General features: G+C 40.3%; 1 protein-coding gene across 16 annotated transcripts in view; it reads right to left on the bottom strand.

Annotated features, from left to right (window-relative positions):
• LOC309665525 (uncharacterized protein) overlaps nt 1-17,860 on the bottom strand; it is a 572,167-nt gene that overhangs the window by 418,169 nt on the left and 136,138 nt on the right. The window lies entirely within an intron of this gene.

Below are 17,860 nucleotides of genomic sequence, written 5' to 3'. Positions count from 1 at the left end.
GTTAACTCTTAGTCACTAAACCCACCTGTTTGGATAATATGGCAGCTAACCCACATTATGGAGAGTACAGGGAAGGAAATAGCCACTTGATTATTGAGCTTGTAAATTTAAACACGAAAATTGATCATCCTCCACGTAGGGGATTAAGTATGAGCATCACATGCAGGGTTTTTTCAAACTACACACAAATACACACACATACACACAATTCTGATAGATTCCCTCTTCCCACCACTGAGACCTACTGCTAAACATCGATGGCCCATGTTGCAATTATTTTTCGTATTCTTCCAAAGAATCAACGTATTTGCTGTTGTTGTAACAGACTCTTATTCCAGAAAATGCTGTAGAGATGCATTTGAAATGATGATAATTGACTTAGTCAACTGAACACTCTGTCACTCTCTTAGCAGAAAAAGCTCAAAACAAAAATTTCCTGTTTTTAGCCAGAGGCAACTGCAAAGCATGTGTTTGACCAAAAGTTGGTCACTTGAAGAAATACGTGAGAAAGAAGTATAACTTATAGCATGCTTCTCACTATACATGGATCTGCCGTATGGTTTTCCTACCCTACCCCCAAGTTTATAGTCCCTAGGACACCAGAGACAGTTTTAAGAGGATGTTAAATCCAAAAGCAAAAGGAAAGTTTTGAATTTCTTTTATATCAACTATTTCAATATATATATTTTTAAAAGTATTAGGGTCTACTAGTGATTTTCATGCATAATCCTTTTCTTTCAGTCTTGATATACAATCTGTCAGCAAACCCTTTGATCTGCTTTATTATGTCCTCCTCCTTGCTGTCACTTCATTGTGTCCCAGCTGTCTGCTCATTTCTGTCTTGATTAATTTCTTCTTGGGTGCCTATATGCCTGGTTTGGGAAATGATGCTATTCTCTTTGAGCTGTTGGCTTTTTGTAATAATGAATAAAATGAAATGTAATAAGAAACTACATAGCCTGAGAAATAAATGATGCTGAGAACTAGAAAGGCTGACAAGAGATACTGGTAGTGTGTAAATCTTACTGGAAAGCAGTTTTATTCTTATTTTTTAAAAATTCATTTATGTGAAGAATACGTATGGTCCACTCCAGATGGGTCCATGGCTAAGACCGAGGCAAAGTCAATCCATTCAGTTCCCCACATGCTCGCCCTCTGGTACACCTTCTTGTGCACTCTCTTTTGAGTTCATGCTTTCTCTTTAGTATATTAGTAAGGGTGAAGACTTTAAAAGGAGAAAAATGGATCCACTCTGGAAGATTATTGCACTGAGGACTATTCTGCTTTTATTAACCTGGTATCCTGATAAAAAGCTATTACTCAACATTTTAATAAGAGCTTTCACCACTAGCTTAAGAAGAATTAGAATGGCAGTATCTATAGAATATCAGAACAGCTGGTTGAAGAGATCCATTTGTAGCCATGGTGAACTCCTAGCCAGTCACTCCTTTAAGCTCTTAATTTACAAGAGTTTTCAGTGTGCTGTCCTACCTATTTTATAAAAATTATTTTAATAAGGTTTGTCAAAATAATTTTCAGTTATTGGTAAGTCTCAATTGTCCCCTGGCTAAAAACTGTCAACTAAATTGTCAGCCTTGCAGGAGGCAAAAATTGTAATTTCGTATTCTGAAGTAGAGAGTCAGATAACCAAAACAACCATTAAGTACAGAATGTCATACTTCAAAGACATTTCAAGCAGTCAAAACAACCTCTTCATGCCCATGAATTTTGAAAACATTAAGAGTTTCTCAAAAATTCAACAGTAGTTTACACAGAGTATAAAATGTGTTCACATAGGTACTTGAATTTTTAAATGAACATTTGCTGTTGGTAGCAAAGTTGCTCAAGTTTTGCTGGAACTTTGGATCAGAGTGGAGTTATAAATACAAACACTCTCAGAGCTCAGATAGTCCCATCACCAAAATCTCTCCACTGGAATAGGACTGCATCTAAAAACCAGTCTGGGGACAAGTAATGAATTGACTTTTAAGATTTTTCTAAAATGCTTTACATTTGCAAAGCTTGTTGCAAATTTTTCATATTTAGAACATTAACTCCTCTGTACAATAAACCTTTTTGCATGGACAGATACTCAGGGCTATGATTCAAATATATAAAGTAGTAGACTCAGTTCTGCCCTTCTTGACACACAACACAATAGTACACTCTGCAGAATCCTGGATGGGTGAAAACCTCTCCTCCAGCTCCCTCCTGATTTTTCAAGGTGGTTGTGCCTGTGATGCCAATCCTTCCTAGGGATACGATGGTAAGTGAAAATAATAAAAAAGGCTTCCAAATAAAGGTACTCACAAAGGACAGTAAAGGAAGGTGTCGTGTACAATGTTTTAACTTTTTAATGTTAACTATATTTATTGGGGTCTCTCCGGATTATAAAATAACTATAGGCCCTTTGTAGAAAATGTCAGGCAATTATTTTTTTTAACCTCACACACGTTAAAAAAAATACCCGTCGGTGCATTTTTCTTTTACTCCACCCATCATGCAAACATTTAGGAACTTGCCAAAAATGAAGTCACTGGGGGACGTCCATGCAAAATGTTGATTGACATAAATATGAAACTTCTTTCGGCCTCACCCTTACACTTTCTCTGAGCTGAAAATGCTAGCAGAAATAGGTACTTAAAATCCCTCAAGTAGGATGCCCAATAAATGCTAGGTAAGAAAGAAAAAAGAAAATAATAAGATTCCATGTGCTCTAGCAATAGCTGCCATGACCACTGCTCATGGAACTTCTAATGGCTTATGGTTGTCGGAGGTGGCTAGAAATTGGTGCCACTGAGTCTCATGGGAAGATGGACTTGCGCATGAAGTGAAAACTCGTGCTATCCCTTTGTCCCTCTCTTGCTTTAGCAAATATCAGCATGAGGGAACCTGGGAGCAGGAGACGGAAGAGGTACTACACGTTTATATTATCTGACACCCTAACTGTCAAAGGATAGCTCTTTCATCTTAAAACAAAATCTAAAATCTTTGTGACAATTTAAGCACAAAATGAAGACACCCCTCATAAACCAACTTCCCTTCTTTGACATTATTATCACTAATTTTCAATAATGTACAGTAGATCTTGCTTTGCAATAATAAAACTACCCATGTTACAAGTTTAGTTTTACGTAATACTCCATATGGTAGATTCATAATAAATTTCTACTGGGAATACAATCACAAACCACTATTTTCTGCCTTAAAAAACCATTAAAGCACAGACGTGCACAAACAAGGTAATCTGCAATAAATTCGGAAATGTCAAAATACTACAAATGTAAATGTATTCAGCTCCATTGCAATGCATGTAATTTCCATAGCTTTATTAGAAATCTTGCTTTTGCAGTGGTTCAGCGATAGGTTATAAATATAGTAGGAATGAGTCAGCATGCAAATCCCTTCTCTGTGAAAAAACAATTTGAAAGGTTTTATGGCTCAAAGGTGTTTATTATTTTGTAAGAATAGTAATGCAAGTTTGTGTTTGGAACCTGCTGAGAGGAGAATTCTCAAAAACATCTGTTTATAAAACAGCAAGAAGGAAAAAAATCTCAGCAAATTAAAAAATAGAAAAAATGACGTTTGATTTATATAAGGTCATGGAAATAGCATTTCCCAAATTCAGCATTTAGCTGATGGACTTCTCTCTGCACACATTAGGGTCACACAAGAGATGATCAATATATCCCACTAAGAAAAAGAAAGCAGTGCTAGTCTGGATAGTTTGAATCCTGGAGGCAGATAAGTAAGTATCTCTGGAGATGAGAGGAGACAAGGTTACAAAGGTGAAGAAGAGGACTAAGGACAGAGCTGTCAGGAACAGCTACAGTAGGGCGTGGCATGAGGAAGCGGTTTTGGCAAAGCAGGAGACTACCCGGTGCGAGACCCTGAGCTCAGCACGTAGGCTGCGAAGGAGAGAAAGCTGCAAGGAAGAGCGTCTCAGATATGGAAGAACACCCAGGAAGAATGAGGATCAAGAACAGATGGCTGGATTTGGAAGTCAAAAGCTCCCTGTAGCCTTCACAAGACTAGGTTCAGGACCTGGTGGGAAGCAGAAGCCAGCCCGCAAGGACATGAGGAGTGAGTAGATGGGTGATGGTGTGGAAATTACAGACCTAGACCACTTAACAAAAGGAAGGGAGGGACTTGCTGGCTTGAGTACAGATGGATCAAGGAAGGGGCTCTTGAGACAGAGAAGAACTGAGGAGGTTTAAAGCCAGTGAAGGGGGCAAAACCAAAGATGCAGGAGACTGAAGTTATTCCTAATAGGATGAAGTTCAGGTGGGATATCAAGGAAGTGGTCTCAAGGACATGGGTGGAGAGATTCGCTTAGGCAAGAAGTGGAGCATTTACTTGGGAAGAAAGAAAGAAGGGACTGGTAAAGATAAAGAGAAAATCTGCAGGGAGTACAAGGAAAGAAGTTGGTGAAACTGAGGTCCAGAGGCCTTCAATGACTTCAAAAAACCAAGAAGAAAACCCTTAAATGTATAAACTCATTTTAAAAACATATTATCATTTCTTTGTGAGCATACAGAGAGGGCCTGTGTGTATGTTGTGAGGGACCCAGAGACTATAAAAGATCCCAAACTATCTAAACACACGTGTATGCACTCTGTCATGCACGTGCACATAGATACACACACACTCACCACACACACATGCGCACGTGCATGTACACAAAGAGCAAAAATGCAAGCCCATTACAAAACTAGATATCATCATTTACTACATTGCTCACAGTGCTGACCTATGACCTTTCCCCAATTTCTCTTTTTCCCTAGAGGCCCTTCTATGACTCTCGTGCCCATCTCAAGCAGAATGGAGCGGAGCACCCACCACACTGTCCATAACGCACGCAAGTGCATGAGCCGAAGTGCCTGTCTACAGAACCAGGCCACATCAGCACAGGGCCGGGAATGACCCTTTTAGATAAAGTGAAGTGTGGAAGGCCAGAAATAGAATTTGAAAAGACAATGTTAAAAAAGGAGGCGAAGAACAAGTTTATCTCCCGAAAGAATTGGTGCACCAGTTCTTGGAAGGAACTGGTGCACCTTCTTGTCTGATCATGTGAAGAGAGGAGACTGTGTGAACGAGGCCAGAAGGATATCTGGAGATACTATTTCAGGATTTTGATCCCCCCCAAATTGAGGAATTCATTCTTTTATATTAAGAGGAAATTGGAGAGGAATGTAAGGGAATATATAAGAACCAAAAACTCTTTTAAAAGGAAGAAAAGTTTAATAAGGAGGATATAAAGTGGTGACATGGATGAACATAGAAAATTACTTAGGGAAGAAAAAAAATAAAAAGTGTGAAGCAAAAAGGTAACCAGAACTCACAGAGCTAGTCTAAGAGTGAAAACCAAGTGAAAAATGTCAAGTTTAAGATTATTCTTATTTGACATTTTTATGCAGCAGCAACTTATAAAAACATCAAACACTGACATAATCCTTCCTCTAGCATTTTAACACATCATTATATTGTTAACGACAAATGGCTGTAGCCATTCATGTGACTTTTTAATAGATTACTTTTATCATAAGAATGTCATTTTTAGGATAATCTGCATTCTCACATTTTTATGTTCAGCTATGGTCTTAAAATGTCAAGTATAGGAGATATCTCTGTCTCCAATGCTTAGTTTTACTATAGATCTTGAGAATATCAGTATAAAATAAGCCTTAATCTTATATGACTGCTGTGCTCAATTCATTCTTTCTACAGTCTTTCTCCTTTTAAAAATATTTACGAAGTACATGAATTAGGTAAAGATGAAATTGTGGGTTAAAGCCGTAAAAGACAGGAAATTTGTTGTGAAGGCTGCCTTGACCTACATGAAAGTTATCTTACTACATGTTCAATCATCCAGGGTCACATTCCCGTAGGCACTATTATATAGGAGACATTTGATCTGGCTGCTCAATTAGCAATGATGGTAACAATGTATCATTTCACTTTCAGGAGCTAACGTGCCAAATGTCCAACCAGATTTCTTTGACCATTCCTCTTAAATGTCGGGAAAACAAAGCAATTAAATATTGTATCAAAGATTAGGCAAGTCAGCCACAGAAGGAGAATTAGAACTCCAGTGAGTCAACAGACTAGGGCAGAGTTTGACCAACTTTTTCTGTAAAGGGCCAAATAATATTTTACGCTAGCAGGCTACATGGCCTCTGTTACAACTCCTCAAATCTGACACTATAGTGCAAAAGCCAATGAAGACAGCACATAAATAAATGAGCATGGCCCAATAAATGTGTACCAACAAAATTTTATTTACAAAACCAGCAATTGGGCCAATCCTTGGTCTAGTGGATCAGCTCACACAATCTGTCAGACTGAAGCTCAAACCTTAGCAAACACTAAATTCATCTAGATTGAATAATTATAATAACATTCATGAGATTTTCCAAATACCAAGCAACATGCTAGGCACTTTACACAAATTATTTCATTTTCATCCTACTCAGTGAGTACTGTTATTACCTTCATTTTGCAGATGAGGAAACTCAAGTTCAGAGAGGTATATGAATTACAGAATGTCACTCACCTTAAAGTAAAGGAGACAGAATTTGAAAGTAGGCATCTGGATCAAAGCTTATGATCTTAACCACTGCCTGATGCTCAATGCATGTAACTTGTGGATGCTAAGAAAACATGAAGCCATAAAAAAATGGACATTTTCCTGAAAAGGGATTGTAGGGTGATCTGTGCTCTTTAAACTTACAAAACTAGAGAGGGAACACTCCCAGTGGCTAGGTATCCCAAACTGATCCCATTCTGATCTATCTAATTGTGGGCATGCTACTGCAAACCCACCATCACCTACCACACTGGAGAACAAGACCTTCTATGAACTGAATTCTCCAGCCAGCTGGAGACCAGACCATTAAATGCGCTCAGCTAACACTGGGAAAAGGCCCTGGACTAGGGCAGCAAGAAGAAACATGGTAGATGTGTTTAAGTCATAGGCAAAACCAGAAAAGAATCTACCCTCTTATGGCCACCTGCAGAAAGGCTTGCACCCTGAATTTCTCAGCTCATCCTCCACCACTCTCCAGCTCCATTGAGAATGAATGAAAAACAAATTTTCAACATAAACGGAAACCAAGATGTGATGCTTCTAGCATCTTTTGTTTGCATGGCACATTCCCAACTCACAACATCCTCCAAAGTAGACAAGTATTATTTTATCCTCATCTCACAAATCAAGTAAGAGGGGTCATTAAGACTCAGGCCACATAATAGGAAAGACTCAATCCCAACTCCTCTGCATCAGCCTTGGGGCCTCTTTACTCTCAACCAGACTGTCTTCTAATCTTCCAAAGTGACCTACAGAGTGACAGGTTGAAAAAGGAAGCCACATCAAACATTGAATAGCATTATACTAACATAGACTTTTTTGTTCAACCGAGGACACAGTTTTTCAAGACAATCATAATAACCCAAATCTTAAATGATCTCCCTCATTCTGGTGAATTTCAGACAGACTATAAAAATAAATAAAGGAGGGGGAAACTTTGGTAAAATTTTCCCCAGAGGCCCAGAACTTACAAGATCTGCTCTCAACCCTTTCCACCCAGAAGCATCTCTTCAGGGAGCCTTGGCTGCCTAGGTCACGTCACGTCCAAGCCAATTCTTGATTTGGTGGTCACAGTAGGAGGGGAGCTCTGGGCTCAGTCTCTCCTGCATCCTTTCCCATCTTTGCACAATGGTTGCTCTTTGCTTATCTGCCCCAGCAACTCCCCTCCCTCCCAAACAAAGGGCAAAGAATGCAAAACATCAAAGTGAGGTCTAAATTTTGTCAACTAAATTTGATTACTCTTTCAAACACTGAGACAGACCTCTAGTCTGAACAAAGTTGTCGGGAGCTGGGTACGAATAACTGAAGACAAAGATTGTCCCCATTTATAAGAGATAAAGTCAAAACTCTATCATTTCTCCTTGAAGCAGATGTGAGTGCTGTTTACCAACACACACACACATTACTTTTTCTAGAGTCCTCGTTAAAGAAGAAAATGTCTAATTTACATGTAGAGTCCACAAATTATAGCCATGCCAGACAAGGAAGCAGATGAAGATTGTAATTGATATTCCAAAATTTCCGTCTTGATTTCCCCATCCTCAGAATTAGCCGCTCTATAAATCAAACCGACATATGAACATCTGACGTTGAAACCAAGAGGTCACATCTGTGAAAAGCATCAGAAACATAAAGAATTGGATCCTTCTGTTTTCTCTGAAAAAACACCACCCTTTCCACTATCCCCACCACCATTTCCACCATTATACCTTAAAATGTCCTGTCTCTTCTAAGAAAATATTTTCCATATGTGTGTTGGTATAAACAATGGCCATTTTTTCTTTCCCCTTGATTGTGTAGAAAACTAGGAATTAGCATTATTTTCCACAGTAAATCTGAATGAAACCTTGGCTGTTTCTAGGTAAATAGGTATTACTGAAACACACGTGTGTATATTGTCCACCAGTAACCTAATAGAGATGAAAATCCCTCATTTCTTAAGAGTGTTTCTGTTTCTGTGATCTGGGTTAATATAACTCAGAGCTGAAGGCACAGACTACAAGTTTAGGAGATGAAAGAGTTGCTTCCTATTCTTACCCACATCACCTTAGGAGAATCACTTGTGACTCTGGGCCTTGGGTCTTCTCTCTCTAAGAAGCTCCAAGCACAAATACTCATGAGGGCAACACTGGTGACCCACCATCCCCGGAACATGTGTTCTGAGCTCTTTTCTAGTCATGGTGATGGACTTACAATTGTAAAATATTTAGAGCTGAAAGAACCTCATAGACCGCTTCAACAAAATTTCTTATTTACAGCTAAGGAATCTGAGTGTGAAGAGCGTAAATGACCTCTTCAAGGTCATACAACTGTGGACAAAAGACCTTGGTCTCCTGATGCCCAACCTCATTCTTCCCCACCTCCTTGCTTACATTTTCAGCTGAGTCATCTGTACACTTGCAAGGTGCCTTTGGTGACCCCAGCACACTTGCTGAGAGGCTGGTGAGGATGGGAGAAGCCCCTGGTTATTGCAACAAACTTTAGTCTTCCTGAAGTTAACCAGTCCCTACAGGAATGATCCACGGCTCACCTCATACTGCCTGAACAAAATGACTATACCATGTTGCGCATGGTATAAATTCAATTAAATATTTGTCCTGTGAATAAAATAAGCTAATCAGCCCAGATGATAGAACCACATGGTTTATTTTGTGGTTATAAAGAGACAAATGTGGGGCTTCCCTGGTGGTCCAGTGGTTAAGACTCTGCGCTTCCAATGCAGGGGGCGCAGGTTTGATCCCTGGTCAGGGAACTAGGATCCCACATGCTGCACGGCCAAAAAATAAATTAAAAAAAAAAAAGAGAGAGCGAGAGACAATAGTATTGCACTGTAGAACATTGTAGAAATGAATATAGCTTTCCCAAATCAGGAGACTGTGAGCCATCACCAACCTCAGGGCCACGGTGACCCTCACTCTATGTGATGACATAGTTAAAGGTTCACATGTTATGGAAGAATTTAATAAGGTGCCAAATGAATGGAATTGGGAGTTGGAGTCAAAATCATTAGAGAATCTTTAAGATCATGATCTTATTTTATCTATTTGGGAATCAGACTCAGAGAACTAGTGGAATTTGCTAAGCTGCCCCTGACCTCAGGTGCAGCTGTCTCTACCACTACAGGCTGACTCCTTCACAGTGGAGGGCTTTTGCCCATGAGACTAGATCTCTACAACATGGAACCAGTTTCTAGAGTTCAATGTTCTATTCATAGACCTTCAAACATCTACTGGCTAATTAATATTGGAAATTTAGTCAGTTTAGCTGGTCCTGCACCCTTGGTAGGTTATTAACCATGAGATTTCAGTCTGTATGCTGTGTTGACCAGCTAAATCAAATTGCGGATTCCTTCCATCTAACTTGGATAGGTGATCTGACTCAACACCTGCTCAGAGGCCAGCTTTGGTTTCTTTCTCCAGGTGGGCTGAATTTTGACTTCCGCCTTTTCTCCGTTCTTACACTTTCTGAAGGCTCTGCAAATGGTAGCTACTCTGTGGGCAGAGAGAACACCCAGTCCACGATCGCCAGGCTTGTCATCCTAAGTGTGTCAGTTAGACCGGCTGTTCATTCCACAACCTCCACACACCACCCAACTCTTCACAAATGTCTGTAGGATAGATTGAGCCTTCTGCTCAATAGCCCAGGAGAATGGGGATTATTGCCCTCTTGGTTAAAAGCGAGAAAACAAGAACTATTTGTCTGGGAGCATCTAGAAGACATGTAAGGGAATACATCCTCCATGCCAGCTTCTCTCTTTATCGTGAGCAAAGGTCAGAGTCTACACTCATGCTCAAGTGAAATCTAAAGAACTGTAGACCTCCCCCTCCTCTCCAACACAGCCCCCAACCAGGGCTGGTATAGGTAAATTTTACCTCTTCTGAAGGGATAGCGAGAGATTTACCTGTGTGCTCACTGTACATCCAGGACAATCCTTTCTCTGCAAGCTCCTCAAATGCTCCATGTTCTTAGGTAGTCTTACTGCCTTACCAAAAGGCTTCCACTGTTGACTCTACTTGACCTCAGTCCCCTATCTGAAAGAACCATTCTTTTTGATCTATATGTAAGTACTGCCCAGCCAGATTGCCCCAATCAACCTGGTGATCCAGGAAAGGACATGTCGCATCCAGATTGTTTTCATAACCCATTGGTTCTACTTGTTAGTTGGCTCTCTGAACTTAAAAAAAAAAAAGAAAGGAAAGGGAAAAAACTCTAAGGAAATATGGTCAAGTAGGAAATGGCATCCTCCTGTTTCAGAAAATGTTGGCAGTATGAGGTCAGCAATCTGGGCTACAGTGCCAACTCTATCGGATAGTATTAACAAACAATAATAATAACAAGCAGGGTGAGAGTGACAACAGATGGTTTCACTTAATTGATACTTATTGTATGCCAGGCTACATTCTTAGTGCCTTACACGTATCTCATTTAATAATATTTCCAGTGTAAGTAAATTGGTCAGACTAGTTTCTCTTTCCAAGGCTTTGATTTTCAGATCTGTTACACTGAGATGATAGTTACATCACAGGGATGTTGTGAAAATTAAATGAAAAAATGGAGACAAGTGCAATTATTAAACTCTAAAGTGATTTACAAATATTCCTTATTATCCTTATTATTATAGCAGTTCCATTCCTTCCAAGAACATGCAAGTAAAAAGTCCCCAAGCCATAGCTGCGTCCTGATCAAGTATAGATGTCCCCTAGCGGTGAACCCTGTACCCTCAAACACAAAGCAAGGCACCCAAGCATCATCTTTGAGAAACCAGCGTCATCCTTCACAAAATTTAACAAAAGGTTCTAAACTAAGTGAATGCCAACATAAAGGTTGGGAGGTTGATCTCTCCTTCTCCCTCACAATACAGCAGTGACATAAAGTAATCTGCATGCATTTTGACAACCCCCCTCCCCACCTAGAAGTTTCCATGAAAGCAGAAGAGGCTGTCAGCATGCAAGAAGGCCTTGCTCTCTGGAAACTTTCCCAGACTGAAGAGGCCGCTGGAAACCTGCTCCCCCCAACAGGCCCCTCAGGCAAGGAATGGCATCTTAAGGGGGGTTCAGGCCTCCTGTGCCTCTCTCTGGGCTGCTTGCTCCAGAACTGAATACCCTGAAAGGAACATACAGTTTGGTTTTTTTGAAATGCTTTTAATGGCTACCCTTCCTGCTAACTAGGGTTTTAAGTGTTTCCCCAGTATTTATTTTTAAAAATAATCCCCTGTCCCTTCAAGAACTGAATTATATTTTCACATTTTCCACTTTCTTCTCCCAGCACTAACTTCCTGGAAAACTGCCAAACTGAACTGGGCGAAATTCTGCCCAGATACCCTCAGGGTTGTATTGTGCTCTCAAAGGGAGGAATGCTTTCTGTATCTCCTACACCTCTGCAACCTGGGAGAGTATAGCTTTCACTTAAATTGCCTTTTACGGAAAATTACTCACTTTAAGACAACAAGCTCTACGTTCTACTCTGTTGGATTTTCAAGAGGCCCTGTCACCACAGCCTTACAGCAGTGAGCACCATCAGCAGTGACAGAATACAAAGTGCTGGTCCCACTGGCCAGTGAAGAAAATACCACATGGCGGGCTCCATAACCACCACGTTATTGACAGATAGGAGGTAGACCTTAGAGGTAAATGAAAATGGACTCTGGGTTTGAATTCCACTTTCACTACTTATTAGCTGTGTGACTTCAGGCCAGTTAAATAACCTCTCTGCGCCTGAGTTTCCTAACTTCTAGAATGTCAGTAATGATAGTACCTACTTTATAAAATGATCATGAGGAATAAATTTATATAAATAATGAATGTAAAACTTATTTAGAACATTTAGTAAATAGTGGTGCTGCTATACTTTCTGTATTAGTTTTTATGTGGCTGCTGTAACAAATTACCACAGACTAGGTGGCTTAAAGCAACAGAAACTTATTCTCTCTCAGTTTTGGAGGCTGGAAGTCTGAAATCAAGATGTCAGCAGGGTTGGTTCCTTCCAGGGACTCTGAGGGAAGATCTGTTCTATGCCTCTCTTCTAGCTTCTGATCGCTGCTGGCATGTCTTGGTGTCCTTGGCTTGTAGCTGCATCTCTCCAATTTCTGCCTAGGTCTTCATGCGACCTTCTCCTCTATGTGTCTTCTGCCCTTTTTTCTCTTATAAGGACAGTTGTCAATGGATTTAGAGCCTTAACCAACATGATCTCATCTCGAGATCCTTAATTACATCTGCAAATGTAATATGGTGATAACCACATAAGGTCAAATCCACAGGTTCCAGGTAGACATACCTTTTCAGTGGGCTACCATTTAACCCACGACACCCTGTCTCCAAATAAAAATGTCAATTTAGGTCACACGAGCCTCAAACTTATTCTCCCTGTGTGAAGCAGGACATAGGTCAGTTTTTTCCTACAAATTTCTTCACTCACTGTTCCTGTTCAGAGGCCCTTCTGATCAGACTCTTCACAGATATGATAACACTTGTTTTCTTCCTGCCGTGTGGTTCACGGATTTGCAGATGGAACATGGGCATAAGTGATGGGAAGTGGGGAATAGTGTTTTAGACGGAAGAAACAGAAGATGGCCTCGCTCAAACCCTCATATCCTAGATGAGGTAACAGAGACCTGACAAGGGGATGTGCCTTGTCCAGGTACTTCAGGTGACATGATGACAGCCATCACAGAGTCAGGCACCTGGCGCAGGACCCTGCCTCTCTTCCCTGTCACCTCCCACTGCGTCACCTCCCACCATACCCCACAGTTATAATAAGGTCACACCCAGCTTTCTGTAAGTCCACATGGGGAAAGCCAGCTTGTAACACACCTTACTCGACACCCCTGATTAATTCTAAAGGTCACACCAGTTTTAGTCCATTACATTAAATCCATAAAATTAAGATGTAAATAGCAAAAGTTAGCCATGCCAGGATGCCAATCATCCTTTGATTTGCTTTTTTAAGTTTTGGGGTACAAGGAGAAAGTTTGGAAAATGGTTCCCATCCTATATAAGGGCAACAGAATCTTCTAACTTCATGTGAGTCTTTGATCATACTAATAATCTCACATCCGAAGATTCGCCTGATACACCAATTGTTTGGAACTCAAATATTCCATTCTCTAGGATTGATATTAACCATAATGAATAAGTTCCCAGGCTAAAGCATACAAAATAATACAATTACAACAAAAAAGAAATCAAGATTAATATTAACAATATAAGTAATTAAAAAAGAAAACTTAAATTGAATTAGAAAGTTAATTCTTTTATTAATTTGCCCAGAATTTCAGCTTGAGGAAAAACAGGTTTAATAAAAAGAAAATGAGGAGGCAGAAGGGAGGTTTTAGAAATGCTGATGGGGGCTTCTGGGTATTTTCAAGGACAATTTAATTCCATTTTGAATTTATAGATTCTTTTTCCCAAATGGAGAAATATTGTATAGCTCTTTACAATTTCAAACTGCTTTCAATACAAAGTTTCATTCTCAAGACCAGACAGATGAGTGAAGATTTTATCAGGCAACCACACCAGATGAATTCCAGCAACTGATAAATTAGCAATTGGGGAAGAAGTCATTACTGGTCTCTCTCAAATCCTCGTTACTCAGAGTGCGGTCAGGAGCATCAGTGTCCCCGGGGAGCTTGGTAGCAATGCAGAACCTCATCTTGACCCCAGTCCTACAGGAATCAGATTCTGTACCTTAACAAAATCCCCAGGGGGGTTCCTATGCTCAACAGCATCTGGGAAGCAGTGCTTCCACCAGTGAACAGTGGTGTCTTTATGAAATAAAATAAAGTGGTTAACAAGAGAAAATTCTCATAAGAAATACACATTTGATTTTTAGTTTCAGCAGTGTTGCAAACTGAACTCAGATCCTCTTTCCCTTTACAAAGTAGAGATGCTGGATAAACTACAGTATTTTTTTTTAAGTCAAACTCAAAAGACAGACAGGGGAGTTTTCTGGTTTCCAAAAAACTACATAGGAACTCATACAACTTGAGTCAATGCAGCAGAACCCTGGAGGGCAGCAGACCCTAAAAGAGAGAGACTAGAGTCATAAAGTCCCAATGAAAATCAGAGATGAGGCCTTGGGTCCATATGAAGTGTGATGCTAGAACTTAACACTTCTACATAAACCCTCCCCGCATTGTGTAAGGTGAATGGGAGAACTTTACAAGAGGGCCGAGTAAGAAGCAAAGAAGCATCAGGTCTGTTTGGCCCACAAGCCCTAGTTTGTGCCACGTATAGATATGGAGTCCAAATGAATACCATCCACATGGTGCTGGAATCTCAAACGGACATATTACTGTGAAAATTCACCCTAGACAAGTGAAATCCTGGGGACACCCAGACAGGACAAATATAAACCATCTCTGTAAACATACTCCCACAACCCAGGGCATATATGACTCATACATTATGATAATAATCCCAGCTGAGGATGAGCCCATAAGCACAAATTAAAACAACATGAGAGAAGAATTCACTACAATAGGGCATTATCAGGTGCCATGAGCAGTGGATTAGCATGCCCCAGAACACAGGATAACAGAACAATCCCAAGGAGACTATCATTTTATTTAAGCCTCAAAGCAATTTACTAGATAAGAAACCTGAGGCTAACAGGTAATTTAAAGATGTGGAAACTGAAGTTCAGAGAGTCTAAGTTCTAATAAGGACTGAGGGCTTAAGTCCAGTCCCAATACTTTTTCTACCACATCACATTATCTGTTGTTAATAAATGTATGACTGGGCTTCCGTGGTGGCGCAGTGGCTGAGAATCTGCCTGCCAATGCAGGGGACGCGGGTTCGAGCCCTGGTCTGGGAGGATCCCACATGCTGCAGAGCAACTGGGCCCGTGAGCCACAACTACTGAGCCTGCATGTCTGGAGCCTGTGCTCCGCAACAAGAGAGGCTGCGACAGTGAGAGGCCTGCGCACCGCGATGAAGAGTGGCCCCCACTCGCCACAACTGGAGAAAGCCCTCGCACAGAAACGAAGACCCAACGCAGCCAAAAATAAATAAATAAATAAGCTTTCATTAAAATAAATAAATAAATAAATAAATGTATGACTAACTCATACCCTAGTTGGATCAATTCTTTGATTCGTTTAAAACAGAATAGAGAGAAGTGACTTTCTTAGATTGGGAAGGGAGAATTCTCCTTCAGTTAATTTGATCTTAAGCAGTCCTTTTATCACACAACAAAGGAAGGAAGGTAGGTAGGTATCTTTGTATACTCAAGAACTTTTATTGGGGAAAAAGGAAGCGACAGTGTAAGAAGTTTGAGGCAGTTGGACAAAATGGGAGGTAATAGGTAAATATCCATCTGGATTTCCAGAATGTTCAGAAGACAAGGATTTATACCTTGGCAATTGTCTTTATTTTTCTAAGGTAGGATGTCAGGTAATCACTGGAACTTGAGCCAAGATGAGGTTCTGCTTTTACTCAGAGCATCATCATGGTGTCCCTGAAAGGCTTCTTGAAGTCACAGCTTCTAACCCACAAACCCCCATGAAGGCTGCTAAGGAATTGGTGTATAGCTCAGGCATTACAGCAAAGCCATAATTTCTTATCTCTTACCCCTTTACTAAATTACAATTAAATTCCATCATTCAAAACTGCCTGATCTTGAGCCAGATGCATATATCACAAGAAGGCATTAAAATCTGACCTTTTCCAGTAAGAAATGTCATGAGTCCATCACAGAAATGTAACTCCCTTTCAAATTAGAGCTAAGGAAGATTTGAACTTCAAAGGGGAACTCTTCAATTACAGGTGAATCAGAGGACTTTTCTAGTAACCTCTTAAAATTATGAATTCTAAAGAAAAAATAAGATGACTTTTGTGTTTCAGAGCACAAGTAAAAATGAATGAGTAAATACCAGGTGGGAAAAAATGCTACATACAAAAGGTGAAAAAGGACCGCACTGATCCATGTGTTCGAAGTCAGTTCTAAGTTTACTGGAAACTTGAAAATCAGTAACATTTCAGCAGAGGCCCTAAAACCCAAAACAATTATCCATTGTCTCTTTTACTGGCTAAGATTGACATCTAGTGGCTTCATCAGTGTAGACAGCACAGAGACTGCAAAGAGTACTGTGGGGCTTGGTGATTTCAGAGCTTGCTCTTGGAATATTTACCATTTTAGCTCAGTAAGTAGCTAGTCCTCTGCCAGCAGGGAGATAAGCAGGCACCCCTATCAGTCTTGGTACTTCCAGAAGCACAATGTGGAACATCCATCTTCCCTCTGATGACCATCCAGGCCCAGAAAGTAAGTATTTTAGACCTTTGTAAAGAAGAGTCATTCAAATAAGAAAGAAAAAACTCAACTGAATAGTAACAAGAGGAAAGATGGGGACTGGGAGCAACCAGAGACAGAGATTCAAGAGCAATGGCAGCTGGGCTCTGCCATGGTTGGGGGCTGGGGTGGGGGTGGGGGGGATGGCTATGAGGCAATTCTAATTGAGTGTAGACTGAGGCCATACATAGGCATCTCAACCTCCATCAACACAAAAGCAAACCTGGTGTCCAAGGGAAGCAGGATGGCTTTCCCAACATCCATTTATGTCTCCATTTAATAAATACTTATTGAGTTCCCACTGTGTATACATACATATCAGAGACATATCATGAGTATAAGGAGAAGGAAAAGAGATAATAAAGCATATGATAGGTAGAAAAAACAGGCTAAAATAAAATAATAACTAATTCAAAAGAAGAAGAAACTATGCCAATTGTGGGACTCTGTAGCTTCATGTAGAAAATAGTATTTGAGCTGGGCCTTAAAGAAAAGGTAAGATTTGGACATACAGATACACTACGTGGGACTGGTGTCCCACCCCCAGATATTTTTATTTACTTAATCCAGGGTAAGACCAGGCATGGGTAGTTTTGCTTTTTTGAACACTTCCCAGGTGATTGTTACGTGCAGCCAAGGCTGAGGATCCTGAGCTAGAATAGGGCAGACATGGAGACTGGTAGTTTGTACCCTTGGAAGTTTGTACCAAAACTTTGTAAGAATACCAGCTCCCAGTGTGTCATGACTCATGAATTGACACAATGCCCCACAGATAAGATATAGGAAGAGAGGCCAAAACAAAATACTGACTTCAACATAATCATAGTCCTTTGGGAAGTTCCATTTAGCAGATGAAAGGCAATAACATAGGACATTTATGGACACTGTTTGGTGCTCTGGTGGAATCCCTACCAGAACAGCTCCCACTTGAAGGAACTAAATGAAGAAATGGCCACACGGAATCAGGAGTGGACAAACTCACAGAGTGTG

Source organism: Balaenoptera physalus (assembly GCF_965194825.1).
Source record: "Balaenoptera physalus genome assembly, chromosome: 8".
Classification (NCBI taxonomy): domain Eukaryota; kingdom Metazoa; phylum Chordata; class Mammalia; order Artiodactyla; family Balaenopteridae; genus Balaenoptera; species Balaenoptera physalus.
Note: the sequence above shows the minus strand (reverse complement) of the source record. Positions and strands in the feature narration are given on the sequence as shown.